Source organism: Octopus bimaculoides, chromosome 4 (genome assembly GCF_046866305.1).
Source record: "Octopus bimaculoides isolate indiv1 chromosome 4, ASM4686630v1, whole genome shotgun sequence".
NCBI lineage: Eukaryota > Metazoa > Mollusca > Cephalopoda > Octopoda > Octopodidae > Octopus > Octopus bimaculoides.
The window spans coordinates 89,870,383-89,888,897 of record NC_142931.1 but is presented as its reverse complement, the minus strand read 5'-3'; the positions used below and the strand labels follow the sequence as shown (position 1 = coordinate 89,888,897).

Sequence of the window (18,515 nt, the reverse complement as noted above, 5' to 3'; positions counted from 1 at the left end):
CCACAGTCTAATGATTGAATCAAGCAAAGGAAAAGATAAAAGATATTTTTACATCATTTCACATTTCGAAAGTTATGTTTCTGCAGTCTAAGAGCAGGAGATAGCTTCAAGTTACCGAATGAACAAAAGAGACAGTAAAAACTTTAAGATGTGTGTTACATTTTTATTGAAGATATAAAGTGAGCAGCTGCTACTTCAAAAAGGTAATGTTTTCTATTTCGGCAGATCTGCACTGGAATGAATATAGAGAATGCTCCTGTTATTGAAAACATACTTATGTATGCGCTGAATAACAGGAGTATTCTCTGTAGTTATCCCAAAGTAACTCTTAGACCGCGAACCACCTCCTTGCTCACCTTGATAGGGGCAAAGATTGTATGTGCAGAAAGGAGCGTTGCCAAATGAAATGACTCTTTCCGTGATATCCTTCACCATTCTTCAGAGTAAAACAGGTGCCATTTTGTCAACTGACAATATTTTTTTTTCTTTTACTTGTTTCAGTCCTTTGACAGCGGCCATGCGGGAGCACCACCTTAAAAGGTATTTTTAGTCGAAGAAATAGACTTCAGGACTTATTCTATTCTTTGTAAGCCTAGTACTTATCCTATCGGTCTCTTTTGTCAAACTGCTTAGTTATGGAGGCGTAAACACACCAACATCGGTTGCCAAACGATGACGGAAAGACAAACACAGACACAGAGACACACGTATAAATATATACATATATATATATATATACGACAGGCTTCTTTCAGTTTCCGTCTACCAAATCCACTCGAGGCTATAATTGAAGACACTTGCCTAAATGTGTCATGCAGTGGGACTGAACCCGAAACAATGTGGTTGAGAAGCAAGCTTCTTACCACAGAGCCGCGCCTGCGCCTTCTTACGACGCAATCACGCCTGATTTGTTGTAATATAATTCTCAATAAACACGAAAGGTTACATGTAACAGTCTTTTATAAAGCAAAGAAGATTCGTGGATATGTAGTCATGATTGTTGAACTTACTACTTCATATGTGTTCGTACCAGATATAACGTTAACAGGACATCGCTTTCTCGAAATGTCGAAGTCACGGAATAATTTTCTCTGTGGTTTTAGTTGCTGGAAATATTGCCTTGAAGTGGTGTGCTATTTCAGCTGCTATATCCACAACACTTAATATATCACCTGAAAATATGAAAATGAAATGATATGAAATTTACTGACACTTCTTTCCTAGTATGTTGTCCTCGTTACCATTCTTTCTATTTTATTTTTAACCTTCATTGCTTTCACATGTTACTTCTGGTTATTTCACTGAAAAATCCATTGGATATTGATTTATATAATTTTAATTATTTTTGCAAGTACGGGGAAATCTGTTTTGATCTTATTATGACTTTATCAGTGAATTATACACTTTACAGGGATTGCAGAAGTAATGATACAAGAATCATTAAGTAAAAGTACAAGAAAGTACAGTCGTTGCCGTAGAAAAATAAAATTGTTTCGAGAATGAATTACTAAGACACGCTGAAAGGGAGCCTATACTAGGCCAATCAACCTACTAGAAAAAGCAGTCATATTTCCGTCATGGCATCTCACTAGATTGCGGTTTAAATGCATTTGATAATAGGTCTGCTCTTTCAGTGCTGACCTGGCACTAATAAACATCAACCACAACAAAAATATTATGAAGTCAGCGCTGATTCAGCCCGAAGAAATATCTGCGGGTGTTATCCTGCTTAGTGCATTTCCGCCCCTACACCTTGTCATACTTTATCCAGTAACACAGATTCAAGATGAAAAGAATCGATTCAGGTAAAAAGAAAAAAAAGAAAAAAACTATTTTTACGCCCTTTTCTTCTTCTTCTTCTTCTTCTTCTTCTTCTTCTTCTTCTTCTTCTTCTTCTTCTTCTTCTTCTTCTTCTTCTTCTTCTTCTTCGTCATCGTCGTCGTAGTGATGGCAGTGCTATCTATATTTCTTTCTTTCTTTCTTTCTTTCTTTCTTTCTTTCTTTCTTTCTTTCTCTTCTATTAGTTTCGACATTCCACTAATGAGATCAATCTTTATTGAGTATACCGTCTCTTTGATCTTCCACAGCCGGATACTGTCATCTTTGGGGGAACTTTCAAAGTTTACAGTTGGGTGCGAGTTATCAGGAGTGCTTGCAACATATTGCTGTGCATTCAGAAAATGCACCACAAGCAATTACCTATACTACTACTACTACTACAACTACTACTACTACTACTACTACTACTACTACTACTACTACTACTACTACTACTACTACTACTCTGTATCTTTCTCATGCAAACTTAGGAAATATGTTGGGTGATATGTTTGTATAATTGTGTCTACATAAGTGTATATTCTTTTATTTTTTATTTGTTTCAGTCATTTGACTGCGGCCATGCATATATATATATATATATATATATATACGTATGTACGTATGTATGTATATATGTATGTATGTATGTATGTATGTTTGCACGTATGTACGTATGTATGTATGTATGTATGTATGTATGTATGTATAATGAAAATTTACAAAATAAAAAAGACGAAGACGGGTGTGTAAGCAACAAACAGATGTGTTAGTCTAACGCTCGGGAAGTGAGAAAGTCTTTTACATTTCGAGCCTACGCTCTTCGACAGAAAGGAACACAGAAATAAACAAGGAGAGAAAATAGAAAATAGAAACAAATCTACCCCAGGAGTTATTCTTTGTAAGTCTAGTAATCTCTTTTGCCGAACCGCTAGATAACGGGATTGTAAACAAACACAAACATAAGAACATATATGATTGACCGTTGACTGGACACTATTCAATTTTTTTTCTCCGTGTTTTTCTCCTTGTCTCCGTATTCTTTCTGTTGAAGAGCGTAGCTCGAAACGTCAAAGACTTTCCGTATTCCCGAGCGTCATACTAATACATCCTTTTGTTATTTACACCACCTGTCCTCGTCTGTTGTTGTTTTTTCGTATATTCTCCCATATATATATATATATATATATATATATATATATATATATATATATATATATATATATATATATATATATATATATATGTTGCACCTTGTTTACCATTTTTGTCCTTGTTCTTTTGCCACGTCATGTACCCAGTTATGTATCTATATGTACATGTGGATGAACGTATATACATACATGTACATATATATGCATATACTCATATATTGTTTATATATATATATATATATATATATATATATACGACGGCCTTCTTTCAGTTTCCGTCAACCAAATCCGCTTACAAGGCTTTTGTCGGCCCGAGGCTATAGTAGAAGACCCTTCCCCAAGGTGCAACGCAGTGGGACTGAACCCGTAACCATGTGGTTGGTAAGCAAGATACTTACCACACAGCCACTCCTGCGCGTATATGTGAATGGTATTTATATATGCGTACATATACACCTCCACCAACCTTCTCTCTCTATATATCTACCTCTCACTCCCCCTTTCTGTCTGTCTATCTGTCTCTGTCTGTCTGTCTGCCTGTCTGTCTGTCGGTCTGTCTGTCTGTCTGTCTGTCTGTCTGTCTCTCTGTGTGTCTCTCTGCCTTTCTCTTGCTTCATCTTTTGTAGGTATCTATTCTTCGTCTAATGATGCCGTTTGTAAAAATAGCTTTAAAATAGAATTGCAAACTTGCAAACTATGCTGTCACTCCGACTGCAACTGATGGTGATGATGGTGATGATGTTGATGTTGATGATGATGATGATGATGATGATGATGATGATGATGATGATGATGATGAGTTCATATCAGCAACTTTGGGCTTTCTGTGAAGCAAGAAATATTGTACGACGTTCATATTTTACTCCAAAACATTAACAACGTAAGATGAAATGGCGACCCCAGGGAAGCTACTGACTTATGGACTTGGATCACAGAGACTTACTTTTAAGAATTTCTTTGACTTGACACAATTCCCTCCCCCGTCACATTCCAACCCCATCTGTTTCTTGAATATAATAGATTCACACATCTCATTAAACATTAATCAAGAATTCAGTAACTTATCTGTCCGGCGGTTGTATCTTGCCTGATTAGACACAGACATTCCTTATTTGAGCTCCGTAGCCTAGGTAAGAAGATAGCTATCGATGTTCTCGTGAAAGGTATTAAAGGATTTATAAATGTAGAATAAATACTCTTAATGATCTTTCTTCAAAGCTAAGTAGAGAACATTATTCTCAGTACGATTATCTCCAAACTAAAGTTTTATACACTGCATTTACAGTCCTCGGTGATAATTAGAATTTTATGTAGTTTCCTGTAAATCCAGATGAAAGTTAAGAATTGTAATTGTATTATATGAACGAGATAGGATTTATTTTAAGTCATGAAACACTTGAAAACGATCAAAACAGGATTAGGATAAGGTTTTTTTCCCCCAGTATATATTTTTAAGACTATATAAATCTATAATGATTTATTTAGCGATATCAATACAAATCGTAAGCGTAGCAACAGATACAAAATCGAAACCAAGTTACTGGATAACTTTTCAAACTTATCCTGAGAAATATACTGCTGGCTACAAGCATACATACAGCGTAAAGATTTTCTTTCATAAACCCATACTTTCACAGAATACTAAATTTTCACAGTATCAAGAAAAATTGGTTCAAATATAGTGTGTGTGTGTGTATGTGTGTGTTTAAGGGGTACCAGATAAACCACCTGTACCCGGATATATCTCAGTCAGCAACAACTCCCTGCTTCCATGAACCATGATACCACAAAACTTAACTTTAAAATAACTTAACAGATCCTGTCCTAGTAAGTTAGACATGGCCTGGGCTAACCTTTGGCCCACACATATCTAAGATATTTAGGTTTATATACATATATATATATATATATATATATATATATATATATATATATATATATATATATATATATGTATGTATGTATGTATGTATGTATGTATGTATGTATGTATGTATGTATGTATGTATGTATGTATAGTGAGAATTTGCAAAATAAAAAAAGTCAAAGACGGGTGTGTAAGTAACAAACAGATGTATTAGTTTAACGCTCGTGAAGTGAGAAAGTCTTTTACATTTCGAGCTTATGCTCTTCGACAGAAAGGAACACAGAAATAAACAGGGGCAGAAAATAGAAAAAGGTTTAGTAGCTAGCGATTTATCATGCCGAAAACGCGTGTATGTGTGTGTATGGGTGTATGTGGGTGTATAATTTTCATATTGGATTCAATTTTGGCACAAGGCCAGCAATTTCGAGGGAGGGGCTGAGTCGATTAAATCAACCCCAGTGCGCAACTGCTGCTTATTTTACCGAGCCCGAAAGGGATGAAAGGCAAAGTCAACTGCGGCGGCATTTGAACCCAGAACGAAAGTACGAGCGAAATGCTGCTAAGCATTTTTCCCGGTGTGCTAACGACCCCATCAGCTCGCAGCCATATTTATATTTCCATATTAACATTGAATATAGGGGTGCCGAGAAAAATGCTTAGCAGCATTTCGTCCGTTTTTACGTTCTGAGTTCAAATTTCGTTGAGGTTGACTTTGCCCTTCACCCTTTCGGGGGTCATAAAATAATTATCTGTTGATCACAGGGGTCAATATAATTGACTTATCCTCTCCTTCAAAATTGCTGGCCTTGTGCCAATATTTGAAACCAATATTAAACATAGAGACAATAGACAAATAAGCGCACTTTAAGAACAAGATTGCAAGCTTCAGCGTGCCAGAAGATTTAAAATAAAATCTACTAAGAAAAGTTTAGGAAAAACAGTATAGGGAGAAGACAGTAGGATTAATGTAACACAGGACAAGAAGACAACAAATGTACGAGGATATATACAAAACAATTTCATTTTTTGGCACAAGGCTAGCAATTTTAGAGGTAAAGGTAGTCTGTTCCATAGACCTCCAAAATTTGACTGGTAATTTATTTTATTGGCTCCGGAAGAATGAAAAGTAAAGTGGGTGTCGGTAGGATTTGCTCTCAGAACATAAAGAGCTGGAAGAAATGCCGCTAAGCATTTTTGTTCGACGTGCCAGCTCATCGCCTTAAAGTGATGTACTCGACTAGAAACAAAATCGAAAACAAAGTTACATAATATAGTTAACGTTTTTCGACTTACCTGCTACTTAAATGCTTTTCATGTGTTAATCTATCTATCTATCTCTCTATCTATCTATCTATCTATCTATCTATCTATCTATCTATCTATCTATCTAGCTAGCTAGCTATCCCCCACTCTCTGTGTGTGTGTATGTATATATATATATATATATATATATATATATATATATATATATATATATATATATATATATATATATATAATTTAGCTTTTATTTATTTCAGTCATTAAACTCCAGCCGTGCTAGGACCCCGCCTTGAAGTATTTAGTCGATCAAATCAACCCAATACTTTTTTTTTAAAGCCTGGTACTTATTCTATCGATCTCTTTTTACCGGACCACTAAATTACGAGGTATGTAAACAAACATCCATTGTCGAGCTGTGGGTGAACAAACACACACGCACGCGCGCACGCACACACAAACTCCACACACTCATACACATATATATGCACACACACACACACACACATATGTATATATATGCGTACATATATGTATATATTTATATATACGGCTATGGACACAACATTATTAGTGAAAGATTATGAACTTCTAAGTTCTCGGATGGTTGTCCACAACTCTATTAACATGACCTCTATATTCTCAGTCATATAAACAATGAGATTCAGTTCCAATTTGAAGTTTATATAAAATTTGCAAACTTCTAACATAACAGATTTAAAATTGCAGGTAAATTTTGAGAAATCTAATTCAATCCTCGACGGAAACTGTTGTGGTCTGTTGGCTTTATCAGAGTTTTATTAAGGTCTCTGCTCCACATGTTGTTTCTTCATATTCATTTGTTAATCCGTTCTTTATAAATTCTTTCTCCATTCTCTTAGATATCTTTTTATATTTAATATTTTAAAATTTATCTTCTATGCCTCAATTTCTCATGATGAACTTATTTCTTCACCTATTTTCATGAAGTCACATTTTTTCACCCTTCTTACACAGATCTGCCTCTTACCATATATCCCCTCCTTATTCTTATACTTATTTTCTCCTATCCTACATCTTATAATAATCTTCTTTCATTGAGCTTCGCTAATTCTTCCTCTTACAGCTGTTATATCGATATAATCTACCCTTTCCACATGATACCATCTTTCTACAATTGTTAGATTCAGAGAGATATTCATTTTCCCTCGCCGTCGTTCGTTTGTTTTACTTCTCGGAACGGTTTAGCATTGGTGGGCTATCAGCCAATATTCTCGCGCATCTAGACTAAACAAAATATATTTTCAATGTTATGGACATAAGCCGAATTTACCAAGCACTAGAGATACATATTTATGTCTGGAGAGAAACATAACAATAAAACAATCTTATTTTTGTTAGACTGAAATATTTTATTACATCTTTCAATTATTGAGTTCCTATTTTGTAGTCCCATCTTGTAAACAACGTTTATAAACCACACTACAGCAACAGATGTTAACTAAATTTGTAACCAAATTATAGAAGATAAATCATCGTGTGGATAAGTTATAGTATTGTTAGTTTATAGATCATGAGTTTAAATGCACTATATGATTTTCATCTTTCTTTCAAGAAAGACGGTAAATACCCCCATTCACCTTAATTTATCTAATAGACAGTATAGCATAATTTTTTCCTTCGCAACTATTCTGTTGTTTTGGTTTCGGATACGATCATATATTAAAGTAAGTGACTCGGGTTGATTTTAGCCTTGTGTCGACCAGAGGTTTTATGAGAGAAATTTAGTCGATCAAATCAATTCAATACTTTTTTTTTAAAGCCTGGTACTTATTCTATCGATCTCTTTTTACCGGACCACTAAATTACGAGGTATGTAAACAAACATCCATTGTCGAGCTGTGGGTGAACAAACACACACACGCATGCGCGCGCGCGCGCGCACACACACACACACACACACACACACATACACACACACACACACTCCACACACTCATACACACATATATGCACACACATATATATATGTGCGAGTGCGAAAGTCCGTTGGAGGAAAGTTCTTGTTCTTTGAATAGTAAACTTAATGCATCACCTGGTTTAATACCACAACCGTCTATCTTTTGGGTAACTTTAGTGAAGTTCTTTCTGTTGCAAGGATTTGGGACGGGTCTGCTGTATAAGTGTAACTTCCCTGTAGCAGTCTAAGAGGCCCTGAAAGTATCACAGGCAGTGTCTTTTTTTTTTTTCTAATTATCATTAAAAACAGAAGTACTCATGTTGTTTAAATCGATTGTAACCTTTCATAACATTTGTAACATTGTGTTAAAGTTAGAAATCATTTTTGTTTTCTTTTTGTTGATGACATTGTCGATATCTTAACTGAACTCGATTCGAAACAACAAGGTCAGTCGGATGTTAATCAGCTTTTTAAGAGTTCTTAAGATAGTGATAACATCACATTTAAGTAACTTCACATATGCCGTAATGACAGGCACAAGTGTATAACAAATAAATTGAGTGATGTAGTGATCAAGTTTCAAGATCTTATTATCAAGATACTAGTTTGCAAGTATTCATAGAGCATATGTAGATGTAGTTGTGTTATTTTGACAGTCGTTGTTAATTGTAATGCATCACTTGGTCACAGTTATTCAGCTGCTATAATACGTTTGTATACAAGGTTCTCTCCAGTTAAAAATTCCCTGTTTAAAATGTTTGTTATACGTAATGTGTAGATAACTTACTCTGGAAGGGGAAGGGGATGTTATTATCATGGTGATGTCAGCTTCTCCAGTAAAATGTTTGGAAGTCTTATCAAGTTACTGCGGCTGCACTTAACTATATTAGTACTACTGTCGTTCTTTGATGTCTTTTTGTCAATGCTTTTCTTTCATTGGTACGCATAATCAATAATCCCTCTACAGTCATTTTATAATTTATTTCCAAAATGCTAAATCTGTTCTTTTGGCAGTATGTATTTTAGAGAAAACACTATATTAAATATTCTGTATATCTTATTCACTGTTTCTTCTTTTTACATTTCATCTCGACATTTTACTCCAATAATAACAATAATAATAATAATAATAATAATAATAATAATAATAATAATAATAATAATAATAATAATAATAATACTGCGACACATTTGACGAAACAATAGATCATCACATCTCGGGATGTCCTGTGCTGACGCCAAACGAATATAAAAATCGCCACGATAGGGTAGGACAATATTCACAATGGAAAATAGCCAAACACTTCAAAATCACCACTCCTGCTTACTGGTATGAACATCATCTTGAGCCAATCGTTGAAGGTAAAAATGTCACTGTCCATTGAGATTTTCCAGTCAACACTGACAGAGCGACCCAGGTCACTCGACCAGACATAATTATTAAAGACAGGGAAGAAAATACTTGTAGACTAATAGACGTAAGTGTTCCCACTGACAAAAGTATATCTGTAAAGGAATTTGATAAGCTAAGTAAATATAAGGACCTGGAAATTGAAATACAAAAGATGTGGGATCTTTAAGTAAGAACTGTTCTTGTTATTGTAGGTGCCCTAGGTATGATAAAAAAGGGATTTCAGAAACATCTAGATAAAATCCCAGGAGAACCATGTCTCAGAGAAATCCAAAAGATTGTACTGACAGGTACTGCCCACACATCGTTAGAAAAACCATATCCATTTAAATGTCTGTGTATTACATGAAGATATTTCGCTACTTCTCCTCCCTAACTTTCAGTTATACTGTAACATCTTTTATCCTTCACCCGCCCCAGGACGCTGGGTGTGTCTCAGCAAGTGACTGTAACAAACATGCAGATTAAAGATAAATAACAACAACAACAACAACAACAACAACAGCAACAACAACAACAACAACAACAACAATAATAATAATAATAATAATAATGATGATGATGATGATGATGATGATGATGCTGCTGCTGCTGCTGCTGCTGATGTGTTGTGCTGGAGATTCCTAGCACGCTACTACAATTAAAAGGATTCAAAAAGGAAAATTGAGTTGGATTGGAGTTGGAGATTCTGATGCAGCTGAAACCTGAGACACTGGAGAGGATTCTCAAGCTAATAGAGGACTCAGGAGGAAAATTGCACGTTGTAGACGGCTGTAGAATCTAGATGCCATAATTGTGACAACACTGGTCATCTTAAGGCCGTCTGCCCTAACAACAAGAGACAGGGATAACTGAAAGAACACTGCCAACACCCCAGCATCAACAACGCCAAAAATAGCAATAATTACAACGTCAAAATAACACCCTAATTAGCGTGCAACATCAGCAACAGCAGCTGAAATAATGGAAGCTTCTACAACAATGACATCAACAGTGGAAGCAGCAACAGAGTACCGCTCTTAAAGACTGCCACATCACTGACAACAGCGACGATAACAGTAACAGAATACCTCAACATTCAAAACGCTCATCTGCACAAACGATTCGAACACCATCTTCAACACGAACTAAGGAAAAATAAATCATCCACTACACAATCATAGATACAATCAACAAAAAATAATGAATGACAGACACCAGCATACAAGCATTGAACACAATAACTTCATCACACTAACAAATAACGTACTTTCATACACAAGCAAATCTTAAAATCTAAAAATGAAGCAACAAACTAAAACAAAATATCCCAATGGAATGGAGGATTTGCGAGGGATCATAAACAAAATGATTTACACAAATTTAGTAACGGAAATACCTACAACTAACCGGAAAAACGGGTCGTCTGACCTTTCAAAGGAGCAAGTGATTAATCTTTGACTCAAACTGGCCTTACTTAGCATAGGTAGCCTGAACGCATCTGGTCTGGGGTCAACTTGAAAGCAAGACCACCTGACCAGATATAAATATGGTGACCTTTGGCAAGACTATGATTTCCAAGGTGCATGCCTTCGCATCCATATTCGACAGGTGCGAGTTGTACGCATCTCCAATTAAACTAATACCGACTTGGGAATAGGGTGGAATCGCTGTGTTGTTTCGGAAAAGTTTGTAACTCTCGTGAACCCAGAAGGTAAGTCGGTGGTACTGAAGGTGACCAGCAGTTAAGTTACTCCTTCAGATTAGTAGCTGTCTATACCCGACAAGAGTGGGACAACCAGATTTCTTTAGGTGTCTAGATTCTTTCTTGTGAACGTCCCACCTTTTAGTGTTAATGGGAGATTGCAAGGGCGTCTTGGATGCACCATCTGAATATTTAGGGTTAACTGATAAGAAAAGAGGTGTAAAAGCCTTTAAAACATTCACAGATATTTCCACTTGTCTGACAGGTACCAACTGGATTTTTCGAATGTGCTAATGTGGACATGAACATACAGCATCGGATCCTCCAGATAGTATCTAGAGTATTCTGTAGGCCAATGTATAAGAATAACGTAGGTTGTCTAGAATTTAGAATCATCGGATATAAAGACGACAAATCTGTGATCTGTATGGTCGACCTTCATTTGTAGGGATCTAGTTCCTAAAAACTGAATGCATCTTTCCCGATGCGCAAAGCTCAAGAATGTAAGGGTAGTCGTCAGCAACAAATGATTTGCCATGAAAATAACGATTAGAATGGAGTCAACTAACGAAAAAAAGAAAACTAATTTAGAAGGAGATCTAGGTGTTTAGTGGGGTACAAAAGCATTGTGACCAACCTGCTTTCGGCGCGACTGATCCACTCCGACCATTTCTTCAACGAAAAGCACAAGCCCCTATGACAGAGCTAAAATGCGTGCTCTAAAATACGAAGGAACGAAAATCATTCAAAGAGTCCAAGTGAAAGAGGTACGACGTAGTAACTAAGCTACAATTCAGTCTTTGCAGGACGTGGCAACTGTGATAGTGGAATTAATGAATGGTCACAACAACAGTTGCAGCAACGAATTCGAAAGTACAGAAGCAAAACTGCGAAGGACCAGACACATCAGCCTCACCAACAACTAAATACTCATCTAATGAGTGAGCCCTACTCCCCTACACACACACTCACAACTGAACGTATCTATTATTGTTTACAATGTATAATTATTTCATTCATCTCTGGGGTGAATGGACTGATATAAACTGTAGAACAACAGGGAGATACCTAGTTAGGTGCTTTGCATTCCTATGTTCAAATAATGTCTGTGCATCTTCCCTGATTTATAAAGATATTATAAGTGATAATTTTGGATCGATTAGATTTATTAATTTCTACTTGCAAAATTAGTTTTGTGCGTAAGAGATAAATATATAAATTCGATCTATTTAAAAAAAAGGCTCAGGTGGGAATTTGGACTTCAAATTTGTCATTAGAAATTGTGCTAACTCGACTAACAATCTCAGCGTACCGTATAGAGACGAGATGCCTGACATGCATGCTTACAGCTGCACACACGCAAATACCAACACATGGTGTAGTGGTGGACGTTGAAAGTCTTTGCGAAATAAATGCAAGCAGTATGCTTGGTATTGCTGCTATTCAACACCAATATAATACGAAAGGTGACTGGAATTCGGAAAGACTCAATTACAGGATATTTCTCATTCAGGTATTAAAGAAAGAAATAGAAAAAAAAAACGGCAGCAGCAAGACGAACAAGCAACGATATGATTATAATGGCCAGACATTGATGCATAATGAACAGTCTAGTGAAAAAAAAATACCGATATTAAAGCATTCTTCAAATAACTGACCTTGACCTTAACAGCAAGTATTTCATTGAGAAAAGGTCAATTGTCAAATCTAACGAAGATGAATCGAAATGTCTTTCATTCTATTGCGTATTCCTTTCTATCCACCATTTTCCTTCGGTGAGGTCGTCGCTTGCGTGTGGGTAGGTAATAACAGTTAGCACCACTGCTGGAATGTTGTGGTCTTTGTGAGAGGGGAGAGAGATGTAACAGAAAATGTGTGTCTGTGAGTGTGCTGTTTATTTTCTCCCTGTTTGCTGGATGAGTGTTTGTAGATAAGAGGTATGTTTAGTTGTGGTTACTATGTGGATGGGTAAATGAGAGAATGTATGCTCTTTAGCTTGAGGGAGCTTTTTTTTAATGCTTGTGCCTGTATATATGTAAGTACGCTGTATGAGAATACAAATGAAACTGTGAGAAAGGTTTCTGTGCATGTATTAGTTTGAATGTATATGCTCATAAGTAGTGGACTTAATGAAATAACCATGTATGTGTGTGTTTCTCGACATTTCTGACTGCGTATGTGTACGGGTGAATTTACTTGTATGAGTAAGCATGCGTAAACCTATGTTTGTCGTTGGATGATTCAAAACTATGTGTATATGAGCATGTACATTTTTCTAGCTTTTGAAATATGCAGTCCTTGTCAATCGGTGTATTTGTTTGAATTTGCGTGTCAAATAGAAGAAATGACATTGCTTCAATGCAAGCATTGTTATGGCTGAATTTGTTGCTGCCGTCGTAATAGCTGGATAATTCCAGTCATCCCTACTTGAAAAAAAAAAAAGCATACGAGATGGAGGTACGTGATCGAGTGGTAAATAGGCCCCTATAAATCCAGGTATAAGAGGGATCAAACTGGTTGAGACCAGCATAGCAGTCGTGAACGCCACATATTTGCCGTGGATCTTTGCTATGGTTGCGGTTTAAAGTTACCAGGTTGTTATTCGTCAGCCTTGATCCAGCAGACCTACGAACAAAAAGATCTCGCTGTGATCATACCCACTTTTCTTTATTCAAACAGAATGTCTAGAATCATATTATTCAAAGTCCCCCTCTTTTTCTAATGTCGATAGTGTGATAGTTGCAGGTAATTTGCCTGACGTCTTTAGAAGACTGAACGATCGCGAAGAGCCTTCTTCCGTTGTTCATAAAGTTAGCAAAATTTGATACCAAAATTTTATGTTTTGGTCTCTTTCACTTATATCCACTCATTTGTAGAGTAGGCTTCAACACAATATCATATCTGTCCTCGCCTAGAAATGTAAATTTTTCATTATATATATGAAATGAGTAACTTAGTGCAGTAGAGTTGGAGAAAATGCAGAGGTCGAGACTAAATATCCAGTAGTATTTAGTTTTGGCCCTCTACATATTAGTTCTAATCTCCCCAGACTTGATTTTGCTGCTGTTTATCGTTGTGTCTTACTAGACTCTATTCTGTTGCTCGATCTGCAAAAAGTATCGGCTAATTCCTTCAATGGATAACAAAAGTGTTGGGATGAGTAATAATAATGATTTTTATTTTCATTCTAATTTTGGCGCAAGGCCAGTAATTTTGAGGGGAGAAGTCGATTACATGGATCCCAGTGCTCAACTGGTACTTATTTTATTGATCCCGAGGGGATGAAAGGCAAAGTTCACCTCAGAGGAAATTTGAACTCAGAACATAAAAAGCCGGAACAAATGCTGTTAAACATTTTGTCCGGTGCGGTAATGATTCTGCTAGCTTGTCACTTTTGTTGGGGGGGGGGGGGGGTAATAATACAAATATTGGTGTAGTTACAACAGCAGTTGTTTGTATATACAAAAAGGTAGGTTGTTTATGTCTTAAATGTCTTTATCATAAGTTTAATGGACAACGACTGACCTGGGGCTAATTATCAGCAACAACACAGTATCTCTCAATACTGATTTCGTATTTAAGCTTGAATTCACAGATTTGTAGAAGAGGGAAATGTAAAAGAAGTGATATTCATATCTTTTTCAAGGAATTTGCAGGTGCAAGTGAATGAGTATATAGTGAAAGACTGGATGCTCTGAGAAATGTTATGCCTCATCTCACTCCCGGCGTCCGCTCTCTCAGTTGTTATAATGCATATCGATTTCTTATATTAAGAAAGCGCAATCAGTTTGTAAAGAAGGACTGTAGATGATTGAATAAACAGGCATTTTTAAATGGTACTAATTTCATGATCTTGAGTCTGAGAGACAAAGTCGACTCTAAAAGATCTTAAATCCACTTTACAATCAGCTAAATTGTTTAGCTAAAGTCAAATACTTATCCTTACATCTTCATTATACCCTGCAAAGTTAGCAGAACTGCATGATTTTAATGCTTGTGGAGGCATTCCTTTAGGAACCATTGGAAGAGCTGTATCACCATTTATTCAGTGTCACTTTAGATCAGTGAAGGCACGTGGCTTAATGGTTAGGGTATTCGATTCCCGATCGTAAAGTCGTGCGTTTGATTCCTAGCGGCACATTGTATCCTTGAGCAAGACTCTTTATTTCGCATTTTTCCAGTCCATTCAGCTGGTAAAAACATGTAGTGCCTGTATTTTAAAGGGCCAGCCTCGTCCCATTCTGTGTCACGATGGATCTCACTGAGAATTACGTTATGGGTGAGCGTTAATTTCAGGCTGTTCCGTTGATCGGATCGACTGGAACATTTGTCGTCGCAACCGACGAAGTGCCAGTTTTTAGATCAGTCATTTCCAATTCTCGGTTGATTAAAGCATTCCCAATTTATTCAACTTGTATCGGCACCAGTTGGCAGCTGCTCACTAGCCGTCTCTTCCATTGTTATTGGTGCAGTAGTCTGTTCTTACTTCTTACAAAATCCTTCTTACTCCACTTGTAGTATCAGTCTCAATGGGAGTCACACAACTAAAGGAGCTTTTCATTGACTTCAGATGACTTTAAACTGATATATTTTCAAATATTAAATGTCATCGTCGCGATCGTTCTTGCTAACTCTAGGTCATCTATGATAGAGCAAACCGGCAGTCAGATGTATACCAGTTTTGACTATTCCCTCTTTTATCCTGACAGTGCCTGATACTATATTATGCAATGTGTTCATAAAAAAAAAAATGAAAGCTATGATTCTAAAAAAGATTTGATTGCTATTGCTTGTGGGTTGACTACCCAGCTGGAGGTATATTTGTTAGGATGCCACTCTATTTGTTACCACTGACGCACCTTTGTGTGGTGGTGATTTCTGACGGTTTGCAGGATTATCTGTAACAAAAGAGAACGTGATGGACCAAAGGAATGAAATCGGGTGTACACCATCACCACCTTACTACATCAGAGTAACAATGTCGGCGGAATCCTGGTTCAAGTATTCCATATAAACCCTCATAACTTTTTTATTTTGGGGAATTTTCGGAAAAGTTTTGCAAATTTGTGTTCTACACACGAGAATTCATACGATTATGAAAAAAAAAAAAAAAAATTTTTTTTTGACTCTTACTTCTTACCCATAAATCCTATTTTTTTAAAAAAATTAGTGTTTAAAATACAGACAGTCTGAAGTTTTTGTTTAAATTCCAGCAATGGACCATCCATGGGTGCATCATCATGCCATTAAATGTGTTTACAGGAAGAAAAATATTGTAAAACACCAATACATGTCAGAGTGACAAAGAAACGAGGAAGATAGGTGGTCATAAGGTGTGCTAAAAATAATAGCTAGATCACCCTTAAATCACCACACAAATTTTTTCATTCTTTTATTTTTGCATAATCGTATGAATTCCCGTGTGTAGAACACAAATTCACATTAAAATTTTCTGAAAATTCCAAAAAATAAAGAAGTTATGACACGTTATATGGGGTGTTTTAACCAGAATCCCGCCACATTGTCATACCCCGAACTACCTGTATATCATTAACTATTTCAATGCAGTATTTTGCTAACAACATGCAAATTATCCTATATTGTACTGCTAATTACCCCCTCCCCACAAGTTGTATTACTACATATTCTAGCATCATACTACAAACTAACCCAGTGCCATACTGTTATCTGCACAAACACAAAACTCCATTTCCTTTACTACTAACTACACCAATATCATACTACTAACCACCTGAACACCATATAACTAAGTATCCGAACGCATACTAAATATACCAGTACTACTAACTACCCCAATACAAAACTATTGCGACACCATATTACTAACTACCCAAATATCATACTGTTAAATTGTTCCACACTATGCCACTAGCTACACTAATACTGTACCACTAACACCAAACACCATCCTTCTAAAACTACCTCAGCACCTGTACTTAACTAACTCTTTAATACCACAATAATTATCGAATACTAACGCGACGAGCTGGCAGAATTGTTAGGGCGCTGGGCAAAATGCTTAGTAGCATTTCGTCCGTTTATACGTTCTGAGTTCAAATTCCTTCGAGGTCGATTTTTTTTTTTTTCCATCTCTTTCGGGATCGATGAAATAAACGCCAGCTGAGTATTAGAGTCGATGCAATCGACTGAACTACACCTCACCCGAAATTGTTGACTTTGTGCTAAAATTTGAAATCAATAATTATCCAATACCATACTACTAACAGCGGAACATCTGTACTACCAACTACCACAATATCGCATTACCAATTACTTCAATACTGTACCACTAACAATGCCAAATTCATACAACAAACTATATCAATACTTGTGCTACTAATGACTCCAGGATTGTACTAATAACATACCATGAACTATACTAATTCTTTACTCCTAACTGCCACAGGTCTATACCACTAACTACACCAGTATTACTCCAGTGTTGTACTACTAACTATATCAAATCTGTATTAGTAACAACATCATTGTCATGAGCAATAACCATAATAACAAACCATTTCTAGTAACATCGTCATCAGAGCACCAAGACTACCATCAGGAACGTCGTGTGATAAACGACAAGAACAGAATCAGCAAAAGTTAGCTCTTTTTAATGCTCTTCAATAGTATCACCAAAAACTATTGCTTTCCTCACAGATGCAACTATAGATTCTATGTCTTTCACCATTATACACCTTCTCATCCTTCCCACACCCAAACTTGGAGAAAGAGAAAATACAGAAATCGATAATGAATATTATCTAGTCTTTAAAAAATGACCAATAACAACAACAATACTAAAAGTAGTAAAAACATTAATAACATCAACATTATTGTTGTTAAAACATAACTGCTTGCTAGTAGCTGGATTCAAGCCAGAGAATGTAAGCTAGCAAGCGATGACAAATAACCAATTACCATGTATGAAAATTCGTCTGGTAACTAAGAGGGAAGTTGGAATGCCAGTTGTACTAAAAGGTCATTTGTACCTAGTAAACGCAAAGACCAGTTCAAAGGTCAGAAGGAGGGAACAGGGTACGCTTAATTTCTGTGAGTGGTTTGGCTTGGCTAGTTATGTTAAATATTTGTTCCAACTTCCTTTTGCTGTTATGGTTATCTCTGTTTAGCGTCAAACACACACATTTGATCTTTCTATTTTATTTATCTCGTATCTCACTTGCTTCTGCCCCTCCGGTAATTCTGTTAATTGTTTTTTGCTTCTCTGTTTAATTGTGTCCTTGTTAATGTAGTTTGAGAGATAGTAAAATTAATGGTGCGAAAAATATTGGCAGTTAATGAAGTTCTAATGTAGTAGTTTCACAGGCAAAACAGATACAAGACATCTTATTTAACCAAGTGCG

At 36.2% G+C, this 18,515-nt stretch overlaps 1 long non-coding RNA gene across 1 annotated transcript in view; it reads right to left on the bottom strand.

Annotated features, from left to right (window-relative positions):
* Positions 1–942: 942 nt before the first annotated feature.
* The window catches only part of LOC106877314 (uncharacterized), a 41,984-nt gene continuing 24,411 nt past the window's right edge, over positions 943–18,515 (bottom strand). The window contains exon 2 of the long non-coding RNA XR_001410368.3: positions 943–1,172. This is a non-coding gene — a long non-coding RNA (uncharacterized LOC106877314). The remainder of the gene's footprint in view (positions 1,173–18,515) is intronic.